Raw genomic sequence first — 14,234 nt, 5'->3', positions numbered from 1 at the left:
CCTCTCTTCTTTGCCTGCGATGGCTGCCTTGCTGTGTCCTCACATGGTATTTCCTCCATATCCCCATCTGCTTTTCTGATAAGGACACCAGGCATATTGGATTAGGGCCCACCCATATGCCCTCCTTTACTTTAGTTACCTCTTTAAAGACCCCATCTTCATATACAGTCACATTCTGAGGTAGAAAGGGTTAGGACTTCAACTTACGAATTTGGGGCAGGGAGCACAATTCAGCCCATAACAAATGTTTTACAGTTTTATGTATAGAAGTTTTGCATGTCTCTCATTAAATTTATTCCTAGATATTTTATGTTTTTTGAAATTATCATGAGTGGTATTTTTAAATTTTTATGTTCTACTGCTTATTGCTAGTATGTAGAGTTATACTTGATTTTTGTATACTGACCTTTTATCCAACAGCCTTGCTAAATTCACATATGAATTCTAATAGATTAACTACAGCTTCTTTTGCATATTTCTACCCACACAATTATATTACCTGCAAATACTGACAATCTTATTTCTTCCTTTCCAATCGCTATGCTCCCTCTTCTACTTTTTGGGTCCCCCCCCCCTTTATTGTGTTGGTAAGAGCCTCCCATGGAGAACTGAATGAAAGTGGTGATTTCAGACTTTCTTGCCTTTTTTCTAAACTCAGGGAAAAGCATTCACTATTTCACCATTAAGTATAATGTTGGTGGTAAGTATTTGTAGATACATGTTAAATTAAGAAAATTCTTTTTCAGCCTTAGTTTGTTGAAAGTGTTTATCACAAACTCATTTAAAGAGTGAGAAGGCAAGCCACAGTTAGGAGATGGTATGTGTAGCACATTTATCTGACAAAGGACTGGGATCTAGAAGGATAAAAAATTCCTAAAAATCAAAAGAAAAGATAGCTTAATCCATGGAAAGTGAGCAAAAAACAAAACAAAACCAACAAAAATAAGACTAGGTAATTCACAAAAAAAGATATCCCAATAGCATATGTTTAACTTTAGTAGATGGTCATAGCAGCTCCATTCAAATGGCCAAAAACTGGACAAAACCTACCAGTCCATCGATAGTAGAATGGATAACTAGATTGTGTTTTTCATACAACAGATGGGAAGTTCTCATCCAATGCACTCAAGATTCCTGTGGATTTTTCTCACGAATGATATACGCTCCATTCCACTGAAATGCTGAAGGTGATATTGGGTGGGTGTGTGCATTGTGTGGAGCAGGTAATAAAAGACGATAGCTGTAATTACCATATGGTCTATAGCGCAGGGCCTGAGAAGCAAGTCACCACAGCTAAAAGTCAGGAAACAAGGCTTTTGAAAAAAACGTCAATGCCCCCATTCACTTGATTGATGGAATTATGAAGAATTCAGGTTAAGCAATGCTAACTTCCTCTGGATTCTAAAGGTAGTGACGGTTGCTACTTAAAACAAAATAAGCTATGCCCTGCCCACTCACTCACCCACATTCACATTAGCTTTATGAGACCAGTGTGGAAGGAAATTCACAGTGAAACATGTAGATGGAGTGGGGCTTCTGGAATGGCCTCTAAGGATAAATAATAACAAAACAGATTAAATTCCTTTTAATAACTTTTCAGATAATACCTTACTAATAACCCCTCCAGTGCCTATATTTGCTTTTCAGGGTGCAAGGGTTGGCCAGGAGGGTGGAAATGGGAAATCGTGGGCATGTTAGTGAAATTAGAGCCTACTCTTGGTGTCTGGGTGTGGAGGGGCCTCCTTGTTTGGCCCCCATCCCCTGCTGGGGCATCAGAATTCCCAAAAGGGAGGCATGGAAACTTGTAAGTTCTATCCTTCTGGGTAAGAATTCCAGGAGGGCTTTGTAGGCAAGAGCGGCTGCTCTTAACAGTCAGGCTGCCTCATCTCTAAGAGCTGGAAAGAAGGACCAGAGGAAGGGCGCCCAGAGCAGGGGCCCCAAGAGTGTCTTACCTGAAGCCACACAACTGGGTGCTGGCGGGGTCTAGGCTAGATGCCACGATTCCCCAAAATCTAGACCAGGGATCTTTCCAGTAACTACCTGCTGCCTCGAATTCTCTACTGGCTGGCTTTGATGTGGGGAATTTTCATCCTGCTGCCAGCTCCGAGACTCGTTCCCAATCTTGTGTTGGTGTCCAAGGTTGTGGACCCCAGTGCAACGGAGGACTGGGGTGCGGGACTCCCAGAAATACAGCAGCGACCTGTTGGCGGACGCCTCCGATGTGCCGGGCACCATACTAGGCTCCCAGGCATCTGGCACAGCATGCATTGTTTTCTTTGTTCTTCACCCAAATCCTACGAAGTCTCCTTCTTTCCTTTGTCATGGGAAGGAGCTAAGGAACATGTTCAGCATCGTCAGCTGAAAAGTGGCAGAGATGGGGTTAAAATTAGGCCCATGATAGAGCCAATTCTCTTCAATTCCCTGCGAGGAAGGGTCTTAGGGAGAAACTGAATCCTGACATTTCTCTGAGGCTTGGGAAAAGCTATTAGGATTAGGCAGGACTGGGACATCTGTCCAATTGGGAGAAACAGGGCTGCCCCCTTGGGAACCTTATTTCCTCTAGCTGCTCTACCCTAGGGTTAGAGTGGCGCGTTGCGGGAGGGTGTTACGTGGCCCTGACACCAGGGCTAAGAGGGCCTGGATGCTTCTCCCCTGGCTTCCAGGTGCCATGACCTCACCTTGTACCACCAGCTGTGGTGCACAGCCCCACCCAGCCCTGGTGCAACCCCCAGACGATAGATCCCGGAAGCCAGGTGGGTGCAGGATGGATGTCTGTAATGACCAGGGCCCTGCATCTGAGGGTTCCTGAAGCAGCTCCCTGAGATGATGCTGGTAAGTCTCTCGGTGCCTCAGGACTGGTGTTGCGTGTCTGAGGAGGAGGGCTCAGCCTTGGGAGCAGGCAGCCTGGCCTCTGCAGACTGCCTCTGTTCTCCTCAGGAAGGGGCTGAGCCGCCACGCCGCGTGCTCCGGCCCGGCCGGCCCCTCCGCCCCTCTCCACCTTATATAATGGCACATTATACAACATCGCAAAGCAGGTGGTATTTTTAAAGACAGCAAGTGAGCATTTTTTTGGCCTAAATTTGGGAATGAAACAGATGGATTTTTAAGACTCCGGGCTTTTCCTATGAATAGTAACCGTTGTTCTCCTCTGCTTTTAAACACCAGTTTTAAGACCACCTCCAGCAACCAATCAGCACTCTATTTAATTATAACAAAATTCTTAGCTCTGTCTGCTGCTGCTCGGACAAGTGGGGGGCACTGGATCAATTTCTGGAGCCAGGCAGACTTGCCAACAACAATTTTCCTTTTCCCAGAGGGCCTCGGAGGCCTGGAGCAGGTTCCAAGTCCTTCCTCTCCTGCCTGCTCGGCGTGGGCTCCCTGACAGCGAGTTTGAAAAGGGTTATAGAGAGGCAGATAAATGCTGGGCTTGTTGCAGCCTTCCCTGACAGCGCCGACCCCCACGCCAGTGAGCTCATGCCCGCCTCATTATGGTTGGTGCCAGATTTTTTCCATTAACAGGTAATTGAGTAGAAACTAAAATAAGCGAAGTTTGTTTCATCCCTCGGATTTTCTTGCTGGGGTTTGAAAGAAAAACACTTTAGCTTCGTTAGTGGAGGAGTGTCCTTGAAAACGTATTTATGTTTTGCAAGTGATTTGTCGCTTGCTAGGTGTAATTAGCCCCTTCTCTGGGCCTCTCCCTTCTTGGTTTTATTCTTTAAGGGCTACAATATTCAGAGAACAGGATCTGATTTCCTGGGCCCCTGGTGGGCTGACACCCTGTTTTAAGAGTGGATGGTTAAGCATGTCCTTGTTCATAGGAGATCACCGATTTCTCTCTGTCTTCTCTTTCTCTTTCTCTGGAGGATACATGCACACACACACTCACTTGGAAAATCACCCATAAAAGTCTGTTGATCACACAGCCTCAGTGTGCAACCCACAAAGCCCCGCTCTCGGGTCCCACCAAGGCTCGCCACACCCCATCCCCTCCCCGTGTCTTGCCCCTTGGCGTATGCTCCAGGTACATGGCATCCCTGGCTGAGGGACAGGAAGCAAACTGAGGTTTTGTCTCTTTTGCTCTCTTTGTAACTTTCTTTATACCTGCCCCTGGCCCAGCTTCTAATTTCATGATACGGGAGCCCTCATGTCTCAGTCTTCCTGCTTCCCATCTCCCTGGGCTCTTGTCTCACCTGGTCTGTTTTCAGTTTCATGAAGATTCCCCATCACTGACCAGCCCCAAGTTCTCATTAGGGCTGGAGCTTCAGATGGGGTGTGTGTGTATGTGTGTTTGTGAGTGTGTGTGGTATGTGAAAGAGAGAATGCTGTGGGAAGGGGACAGGGTCTCCATGCTTAAGAGTTTTCTTTTCACCCGGAGCACCAGAGAATCATGGCCTTATTTCGGTCATGAACCCCTTTGAGACTCTGGTAAGTGCTAATGACCATCATCCCAAAGAAAACGTATGTGCTTGAATACGGACAACCTGCTGCATGTGTTTTCTATAGTTTCATGCGCCCCGTGGCCGCCAGGATAAGAGTCACTACAGCAGGCATGCAGGGCCAATGAATCAATGTAATTAAGGCAAGTTTTTTTCCAGAATTTTCCACCCTTTCACACACCTGTTATAGAAATCTTTCCGCAGGAAAGAAGTCTCCAGAAGCTTGCGACTTTCAGATGAACAAACGTAGCTCCTATGCCTGTATTCATCTGGTATTCCACCAATAAGAACAACCACCGCTGCTGACATTTTACATTTCTGCTTTGTGCCAGCGCAGGGTGATCTTCTGACAGGGATGGTGAAGACTAGGTCCCTGCCCACCTGGAGCTAACATTCCAGGGGAAGGTGGGGACACAGACAATGACCAAGTTAACAAAGGGCCACTTGAAATTTCAGCAGTGCTACAAGGAAATAAACATGGTTTATTACCCAGCGTGAGTGCCTGCTAATGACCTTCAAGGGTCAAGGCAGGCCTTTCACAGTGGTGCTATTTCCTGAGGCCTGAGAGCTGAGACAGAGTTCTAGGTATGTCTCCCTACACCCTCCCATCACAGCGCTGAGTCCCGGAAGCTCTGTTGGCGACTCCATATTCCAGAGCACACCCAGGCCTTCGGGGTCCTGCCTGGGGCATGGGAACCCGGAACCCGAACTGGAGCCAGGCTTCTCAGATCCCCAGACCTGTCTTCTTCCTTTTTTTTCAAAATAGCTTTATTGAAGTATAATTTAAATACCAGAAAATTCACTTGTTTTAAGTGTACAATTCAATGACTTTGAGGAAATTTACAGAGTTGTGCAATCATCACCACAATTCAATTTTAGAACATTTTCATTACCCCAGAAAGATCCCTCCTGCTCATTTGCAGCCACTCCCTGTTCCCATGCCCCACCCCAGGCAACCGCGAATCTACTTTCCCTCTCTGTAGATTGGCCTTTTCTTCACATTTCATGTCCAAGGAGTCATCCATTCACTGGTCTTTTGTGTCTAACTTCTTTCACTCAGCATCGAGCTCCTCAACCTTACCTTTGTTATCATCCACTCCTTCCCCAAGGGGAAAAATTACATTTAATTAAAATTCTCCCTAACGACAGAAATTAAATACTAAGGAGTATGTTTTTTTAGGTAGAGTTGACCTTTGGAGGGCCACAGACCGTTGGAATATCCGAGAATGTTTTGCCCCCAAAGAACCAACTTTTTCCCCCTTAGGGGTTATATCATCCCCGTGGCGAATGTAAGACTTAGTATTGTTTTTCTGAGGTCCATCTGCATCATGTGTGTACTAATAGGCCTCTCCTTTTCATTGCTGTAGAGTATTCCATTGTGTCGATCTGCTGCGTTTTGTTTATCTGTTCACAGCTAATGGACTTTGGGGTTGTTTCCACTTTTCGGCAGTGAAAGTCCTTGCCCTTAAACACTGGACTGGGTCACTCAGCCCACTCCCCATCGGAGGGAGAGCCCTTGGGCACCTCAGCTCTGCTCCTCAGCTCCATGTCCTCATCTGTGCACTGGAGGTAAGAATCCTTAGGCCGGGGGTTGTCGTGGCAATTGTCTGAAATATATGTTCCCAGGGCCTAGTAGGTGACAATGGCTCAGTGTACATCAGTGACCCTCCCTCTGCCCTTATCCTTTCCATGGGGAAAGGTGCCCCCTTTGACATCTTCCCCACTGCATTCGTTCCAGGCCCAGCATCAGTCTGCGTCTCCACGGCTTATGTAATATCTGACATTATTATTTTCTCCTTTTTCTCTCATGTTATTCAGGTCAAGCCCAGCATTGTTCTTTAACAGGAATCTCAAATATTTCTCTCCTTTTGGTGCTTGTCTTCTGGTCTCAGCAGTTGACACGTTTCCAGGGACCAATTGATTTCATCTGCTGGGAAGAAACTAGGCCTCCTGCAGGGCGTGCGGGGGAGGGAAGTGCATGTTGATGCTGCAGTAAAATGAGCACTGGACTGTGAGTCCAGAGATCGTGCTTTGGACCCAACTGGGCTGAGTGGCCTAAACCCCAAAGGCATTTGGGTTAATCTTTTCTTTGTGCAAAAGGCATCCTTGTTATACATGCTGGCTTCACAAAATCATAAAGAGTAAATGAGAACTTGACTTTGAAATTACCTTGGAGATGGCGAGGCCCTTGGGAAAAGAAAGATTGTGATATATCCCCGTTGTTGTGTGGGGGCCTTTCCAGTGATGCTTTCCTGTTTAGGGGCAGTGGGCAGGGGCAGGAGTATGTGTGTCCACAGAGCCTCTGAGCAGGTCTCCATGCCTGCCACAGTGTCCGGGCTCTCAGGCTCCCCCTGCTTCCCCTTAAGATCTGAAAGAAATCCATGCAGGTCCCGGGCCCAGTGTGTCAGGGAGGAGGGATGCTCTAGAACTGGCCTGAGTGAGCCTCACCCTGAAGGCAGTGCACGCCCTTGTAAACTCCTAGGCTCTGAGGGCCGAGAGAATGCCGGATAAAGGCAGAAGGGCAACAGTCACGTCCCTACATGCTTTAGTTTCTCTCCCCTTCTGGCCTCCTCGTCCTGGCCCCCTCTCCCTCTCCTCTGCCATTTTCCATTTCTCCATTGACCAGACCTGGGTGGTGGTAGAGGGAGCCACCTGGGTTTGTGACCTTTGGGTCAAAAAGGACACCTTCCTGGGAACCAGTTGAGCATAGTGGTTAAGAGGGAGAACTCTGAAGTCAGCCTGCCTGGGTTTGGATCCCAGCTGTGTGGCCTCCTGGCTGAGCAGGTTGGCCAAGTTAAGGAACTTCTCTAAATCGTGGTTTCCTCAGCTGAAAATGGGACTAAGACACCGCCTACTTCTGGGAGGCTCAGATGAGGTTAAAGTGCTGGGGCCAGTGTTTGACACTGGGGTCTATCCCATGAGCGTTAGATATTATTACTGCTGCTAGTGCCCTGTGCTTTCTGGGGCAAGAGAGACAAGGACCCTGGCCAAGAGCAGCCTTCTAGGAGGGAGAATGCTGTTGCCTGCATGATGTGGTTTTGAAGGCCACCAGACTCAAATTTGCAGAGTGCTCCCAAGGCCTGAGATCCCCTGTGAGGCCTTTCAGCTGTGTCAGACCCCTATTCAAATGCAGACACTCCACAGGAGGGCTCACAGCTCCAACCTTCTCAGCTGAAGCCCAGAGAGAGAGGCTGTGTGTGGGCACAGGTGGGCCCAAAAGAAGGTGATGTCCCCAGAGCCAGGAACTTGTCCCTTCGGTCTCCCATTCCTGAGCCCAGCATGAGGATCAACTCTTTGGCCTCGAACTATCCTGATTAAAGGCAGATATTAGACCAGATTGTTCATAAAGGGTCTTGCAGTTGGTAATAATTATTTTCTCCTAACACAGTATTTTCTTTTAGAGAGAGAGAAAAAAAAAGAGGATGAATAAATAAATGAATGAATGCACGAATATGGGGTCAAGAAACTCAGAAGCTCTCATACTTTCATACAGTTTGTCTTCAGAGCAACTTGCCATCCCATCTCTTGTCCCTCTTGTTTCAGAGGGAAAGTGATTTGGTCCAGTGACCAAGAGGCTGGGCCAGACCATCCCCCAAGGAGTGCACTGATAAATGTTTAACAACAAGCACTTTAGGGAGAAAAGGCCTGATGTGTAGCATTTGCCAATTTCTATGGTATAAATACCCTACCGTGGCCAATTTCAGTCTATCAATGTGACACCATTCTATGCAGACTTGGGAAGAGATGCTCAGAAACATACCATTAATGCAATATTTCTAATATACGGATGCAATAGATATACATGACTTTAAGAGCATGCATAATAGTAAAACAAGTGGTGAGTTTTGAGTGTTTATCACCTTTGCTACTAATATAATTTATTTGGTTGTAAGTTCACATAACCTAATTTTTAAAAACTGGCTGGAGGCACACAGAGGGACCACCATGTGAAGAGTACAAGCTAAGGAGAGAGGCCTCAGGGGAAAGCAACTCTGCTGGCATCTTGATCTTGGACTTCCAGCCTCCAGAACCGTGAGAAAGTAAATTTGTGTTGTTTAAGTGGAAAAAAAAAAAGAGCTCACAAAATTACTAGAAATTTAACAATCGGCTCTCACAAGCCAGTATATGCTGGATTCAGCACACTATTGCCTCCAACCCCTGGGCCAATGGGAGCCCATGGAAGTTCCTCAGATCAGCTCTGAAGCCGTCCCCTTGCTGGTCTCTGAAGAATTCCTCTTAGAATGCACCTACACTGCAGGCCCAGCCAAGATGGCTGCCCTTGTTATCAACTCTTAGAGTCCTGAGTGTGAATGGGAGGTAGCCAGCCTACAAATGCATCCTTTGCTGTGCGTCACCTCCTCCAGGGAAGTTAAGTTTGTCCTGTCTGAGTGTGGACTGCTTCAGAAAGAGGATTCAAAGATAATCAATTTTCAGCCTGTGGACTACTTGAGAAAATTCTAGCAACTGTCGCAAAGGAAGTTTTATGTGAAAGGAAAAGTACTCAGAGGTCCAAAGAAATCAGAGTGGGGAATTCCACTTTCCTTCAGGAACATTGAAGAGAAGTTCCAGAGACCAAATCTATTCTGTTGACTTCCTGTCAAGGCATTGTGGGTAACCTCCTCCCAGAACAAGAAGCCAGGTCAGGGCCGAGGCCCCATGCAGGCTTGACGCCTCCTTGCTCCTGTGCTCTGTGCTGGGCCTGGCCGTAGAGATGGCCGGCAGGGAGCCGTTCCTTTCAGCTGCCTCTCCCCTGCCTCACCCATGACTCCCCTGGGCTTCTGTTGCTCCAGGGGAGCCCACTGGAGCATTATCCTGGAAGAAAGCCATCTGGGCTGAATGAGCAGCGTCTGCTTTCTGAGGGAGCCGCTCTGCTGCCCCAGTGACTGCCGGCTCCTGGCCCTGGGCCATTGTGGAAGGACAAAGCTGACACACACAACAATCCCACGACAATCTCCTCTCAGCTCTTTCTTCTTTATTATTGTTATTATTACCTTTCAAACACTCCAGCTTCTTGGGCTCGTTATCTCTGGTGAGGCCTTTGGCCAAAGTGTGCGGGGGTCATTTCTCCCTCCTCTGCACCCCCACGGCCTCATCGGCCCAGCTTCACTGCTGTCTCTTTGACAGAATACATAAAACCGATACTGATCGGTTAACATACATGACATCTTTAAACTTTAATCTGTTTTCCCTCTCTCGACGCGGCGGGCCGGCCTCTGTAGAGGTGCCCATGCATTGTTCCCTGTCAAAGCCTTCTTGAGTGGGTTTCCCACTGAGTCACTTTTGTGTGAGTCAAATCAAGATTATAGGTAGCGGAGAAGAGAAAGCTGAGAAGAGAAGGTTAGCCCCTCATTTTAGACTTTAAGAAAAATCTGCCAGCAGGGGCCAGTCGGAGTGGGTAACGTACATGAAAGACCAAGTCCAAGCTGGGTCGCCCGTGTCACCAGAGGAGTTTTTCAGGGAGAAGCACACAAAACACGCATTGTCGTGGTCGCACACAGAGACATAAATTTAGGAACATGTTCGCCCTTCGCCTGAACATAGTTAGCTCTGATAATGAGGAACAATGAGCTGGAATGAAACCTCCTGGACAGAGGAGAGAAAGCATTGATGACACTTGCTCATTCTCCCACAAAAGTGGCTTCTCTCTTCCTCCTCTCATCTCCCTCCGGTGCCAAATGACCCTCAGCCACTCACCACTGTCCTCCTGCACCCTCGCTTGGTGGAATAGTGGAAAGGTGAGGTGTCCAATAGGAGGACAGTGGCCTTGCTGGCTCATCCAAACTGGAGGAAGATCCTTCTTGGCATCTGAAGTGCCTTTGGGGAAAGCTCCGTCAACGGTGCTACTTACATAATGGACAAGGGGTGCAGCTACCAATTCTTACTCTCCAAATGGCAGTGGAAAGTTGAGATGGGGCCGCCTGGGTTCCTGGCTCTACTAATTTTAGTTGTGGGGCTTGGTAAATTCCTTCATTTCTGAATACATTTCCATTACTTTCCTCTTCTTAAATGAGAGAGGACCGCCTCACAGACGTGACAGCAGGACTGAACGTCTGTAAATTGTACAGCACGTTATAAGTATTCAATAAATGTTGACTGCTATGATTATCACTGGTGGAATGAATCGATCCCCTGAGATAAAAGAAAGCAGTTGACTTAGCTCATGAACATCCAAAGCTGTAAGTTCTATGATTCTCATTTAATCGTCCCATTTCATCTGGAGATGGGTGAAAATGTCCCTTTCTCACAGATTAGAAAACTGGGGTCCAGAAGGAATGAATGACATAGCCAAGGTGACATAGCAGATAGTGACAGATGAAAGAAGATGCCCAGGTCCCCCGACCACAGTGGTGTGGCTCTGCACGATTTTCAAGAGTAACAGAGTTACGGACCTGAGTGGTGAGGCATGATGGTATTTTCAGACAATTAAAAACATTTGTATAAAAAAACTGAATGAACTATTGATACACACAAAAACTTACATGAATCTCAAAGGCATGCTGAGTAAAAGAACTGTCTCAAAAAGGTACACACTGCATAATTCCATTTATGTGACATTATCCAAAAGAAAAAGCTATATTGATGGAGAACAGATTGGGCTAGTGATGAGGAAAATATATGTCTGTAAAGGAACAGCATGAAGGAGATTTGGGGGTAATGAAATGATTCTGTATCCTGATTGTGGTAGAAGTCACACAATTTCCTACATGTGCCATACAACTATACAGAAAAAATGTCAAATTTACTGTCAAACAAAACAAAACAGCATTTGTAGCAAGAAGGGTTGAAAGAAAAAGGATTTGAAGATTACCCTTCAGTTAATTACAGAAAAAAAAAAAGCAACTCCCCAGGATGTGACGTTCCCTCACTGTCCTGGAGCATCCAGGTCCCCTGGTGAATGAGGCTGGGAGCAGATGTCTTCAGCACAGCGGTTAAAAAGCCGGGTTTGAATCTTGACTCTGCCACTTCCTGGCTGGTTGCCTTTGGTGAAGTTATTTGAGCTCCTTGAACTTCTGATTTTTTTCCCACTAAAAAAAAAAGTAAGGTTTCATTTACATATAGTAATATTCACTCCTTTTAGTGTACAGTTCTGCAAGTTTTGACAAACGTGTACGATGGTGAAATACCACCACAATCAAGATGCCTAGAGAAGATTTCCAAAACCCTCCAAAACTTCACCCAGGCCCCCTTATACTCAGTCTCCTCCACCGGCCCACCCCCAGCCCCGGGAAACCGCTGATCCTTTTTCTGTCTCTGGTTTTTTCCTCCATGAGAATGTCATGTAAAGGGAGTCATACAGTGTGTGACCATTTGATCCCAGTTTTCTTTCACTTAGCTTAACGCATTTGAGATTCATTCATGTTTTTCCTGCATTAACAGCGTGTTCCTTTTTATTGCTGAGTAATATTCTGTGGTATTGAAGAACTGTTTTTTTAATCCATTCCTCAACTGAGGGACATTTGGGTTGTTTCTATTTTGGCGATTGCGAATAAAGCCTCTGTGAACATTTGCGTCCAGGTTGCATTTCACTTGGATAAGCACCTAGGCTTGGCTTGCCGGGTCCTCTGGTTAGGGTATGTTTAACTCTGGAGGAGACTCCAACATGTTTTCCAAAGTGACTATCCCACCAGCAAGGTGAGAGTCCCAGATGCTCTGCATCCTCACCAGAGCTTGCTATTATCAGCTTTAAAAATGTTAGCCATTCTCACAGGTGGGTGAACCCTGGCTTCTAATCTGTAAAATGGAGAGCATAATTGTGCCTTTATGGAATTCTTGTGCATGTTAGCCGATGTGGTCCGTGTAAGGCGCTTAGCACAGTGCCTGGCAGGTAACGGGCTTGCTAAATGCGAGCTGCATTATTTATTATTCTGTCTGAGCCCGAGGTTCTCGCGCATGATGGATATTGTACGTTAGGCTTCTCGAGGCCCCTTCCCTGCGTGAGAACGTCGGTCTGTATTGGTCCAACTTGCTGCAGGACTCTGTGAAGAGACCACTTTGTGTCTCTTTTAGAACTGAGCTCTGTTTTGTTTCCCTGGCTCTCTGCAAAGTGAGCGAGCAGCAAGTGCTGGCACCAGGCCAGGCCGATCCCTGGGAGCTCTGAGGCCAGGCTTCGGTGAGCAGGCCGTCCGGGCAGCCCTCCTGCCACTACTGAGGCCTGGGGGTTTTTCTTGGCTTGTTCCCACCCTTGCTGCTGGCCTTCTTTGCCTGCACGCCCCGCCAGCACCGAGCTCCCGGCCGGAGGCACAGGGCGCTACATACACGGCTCCCTATTAAATATGGATTACCAAAAAAAAAGAAAAAAAAAAAAAAACAGGTACATGAATCAATCTCTAGGGGATTTGGCCTCAGAGGTATGGTGGAGGGAAACAGATCATACAAACGTTCCTTTCAAAGCACGCCTGAGCCCTTGGCCTGATCACAGCGGTCACCATTGGAGGCCGGGGATGGGGGCCCTCATCCCCTTCCTGACAGCAGCCCCACAGAGCAGTGTTAATGTGCCAGGTAGCCCTGATATTCAGCAGCAGCCCAAGTTCCCAGGGCTCTGGGCAATCTGGCAGCAGGTCTAAAGACATGGCACGACAGGCTTAAATAATCCAGACAGCGAACCCAAAGAAATACGGGGCGGACCCCAAACATGAGGAAGCCCACCCAGGCACTAGGCAATATGCCTAAATAGTGCAAATGGTGGGCTTAAAGATAATGGGTGGCAGGCCCAAAGGCATCAGGCAGTGGGCCTTAAGAATCCAGGCAGTAAGCTCAGAGAAGTCAAGTGTCAGGAGCAAGGAACACAAATGACAAGTCCAAAGTGAGGTCACATGGCACTGCTAATATGGTACTTTTGTGCAAATTAGAAAAAGTCACCCCCTCTGGACAAAGGCAGATGTAACCCTGTGGGTGCTCTCCTTTGACGAGCAGAGCACCCCTGTGGCTAGACACTCTTGGGCAGGACATGGCATGGACAACCCACATGGCAGCCCTGGGTCTAAGGCCAGTTTCTTTCCAAGTGATTTTTCATGGCCATCAAATGTGCCCCACCTATGAGTTATGTTCTGAGCAAGCCATCCTGGATTATTGGGATTGTCTTCAGAGACTACAGCTGTATGGCCTCTGGGGCAAGAAAGGCCTACCAAGAAGACAGCTTGAGCTCTGAGCTGTGCCAAAGCAAAGCCCAGTCTTGGAGAGCCCTCAGCGTGGGGAGGGAGAGGCAGAGCCTGAAGTCATGTTGGCACAGGGAGGGCTGTCAGCAAGAGATGGCCATCTCCAGCCTCCTCATTTGTCCAAGGAGGAGCCAGGAACTGGGCGGGGCAAGGACCTGGCAAAGGCCACACCATCACTTAGGGCCAGAATGCTGAAGGAGATGGGGAGGCACTGCCCTGTGGCTCTGGTCAGTGGGGTGCGTGTGGGACCACTGAGAACAGCTGATCCAAGAGGCAGGGAGACACCTTTCTAGTTCAGGAGGACATGGGGTAGATCCAGGAAGATTTGGGGTGGCTGGCAGGGAAGCAGAATTACAACAGAAAGACAACACGGACCTCCCTTCCTTTGGCTTCCAGGCCCCACACTGCCTTGGTTTTCTTCCTCCCTCTCTAGCTGTTCCTTTTTGATCTGTGCTGGCTGGCTCCTCCTCTTCTGCAGACCTCCCAGTGCTGGAGCACCCAGTGCTCTGTCCTGGGCTGTGTCCTTTCCCTACATGTTCTCTCCAGGTAATCCCCTCCAGACCCATAACCTTAACTGTCGCCTAAAGGAGACGATCACCAAGTCTGCATGCCCAACCCTGATCTCTCCCCAGAGCTTCATTCT

This window comes from Equus asinus, chromosome 2 (genome assembly GCF_041296235.1).
Source record: "Equus asinus isolate D_3611 breed Donkey chromosome 2, EquAss-T2T_v2, whole genome shotgun sequence".
NCBI classification, from domain to species: domain Eukaryota; kingdom Metazoa; phylum Chordata; class Mammalia; order Perissodactyla; family Equidae; genus Equus; species Equus asinus.
The sequence above is the reverse complement of the archived record's forward strand: the minus strand, read 5'-3'. Positions refer to the sequence as shown.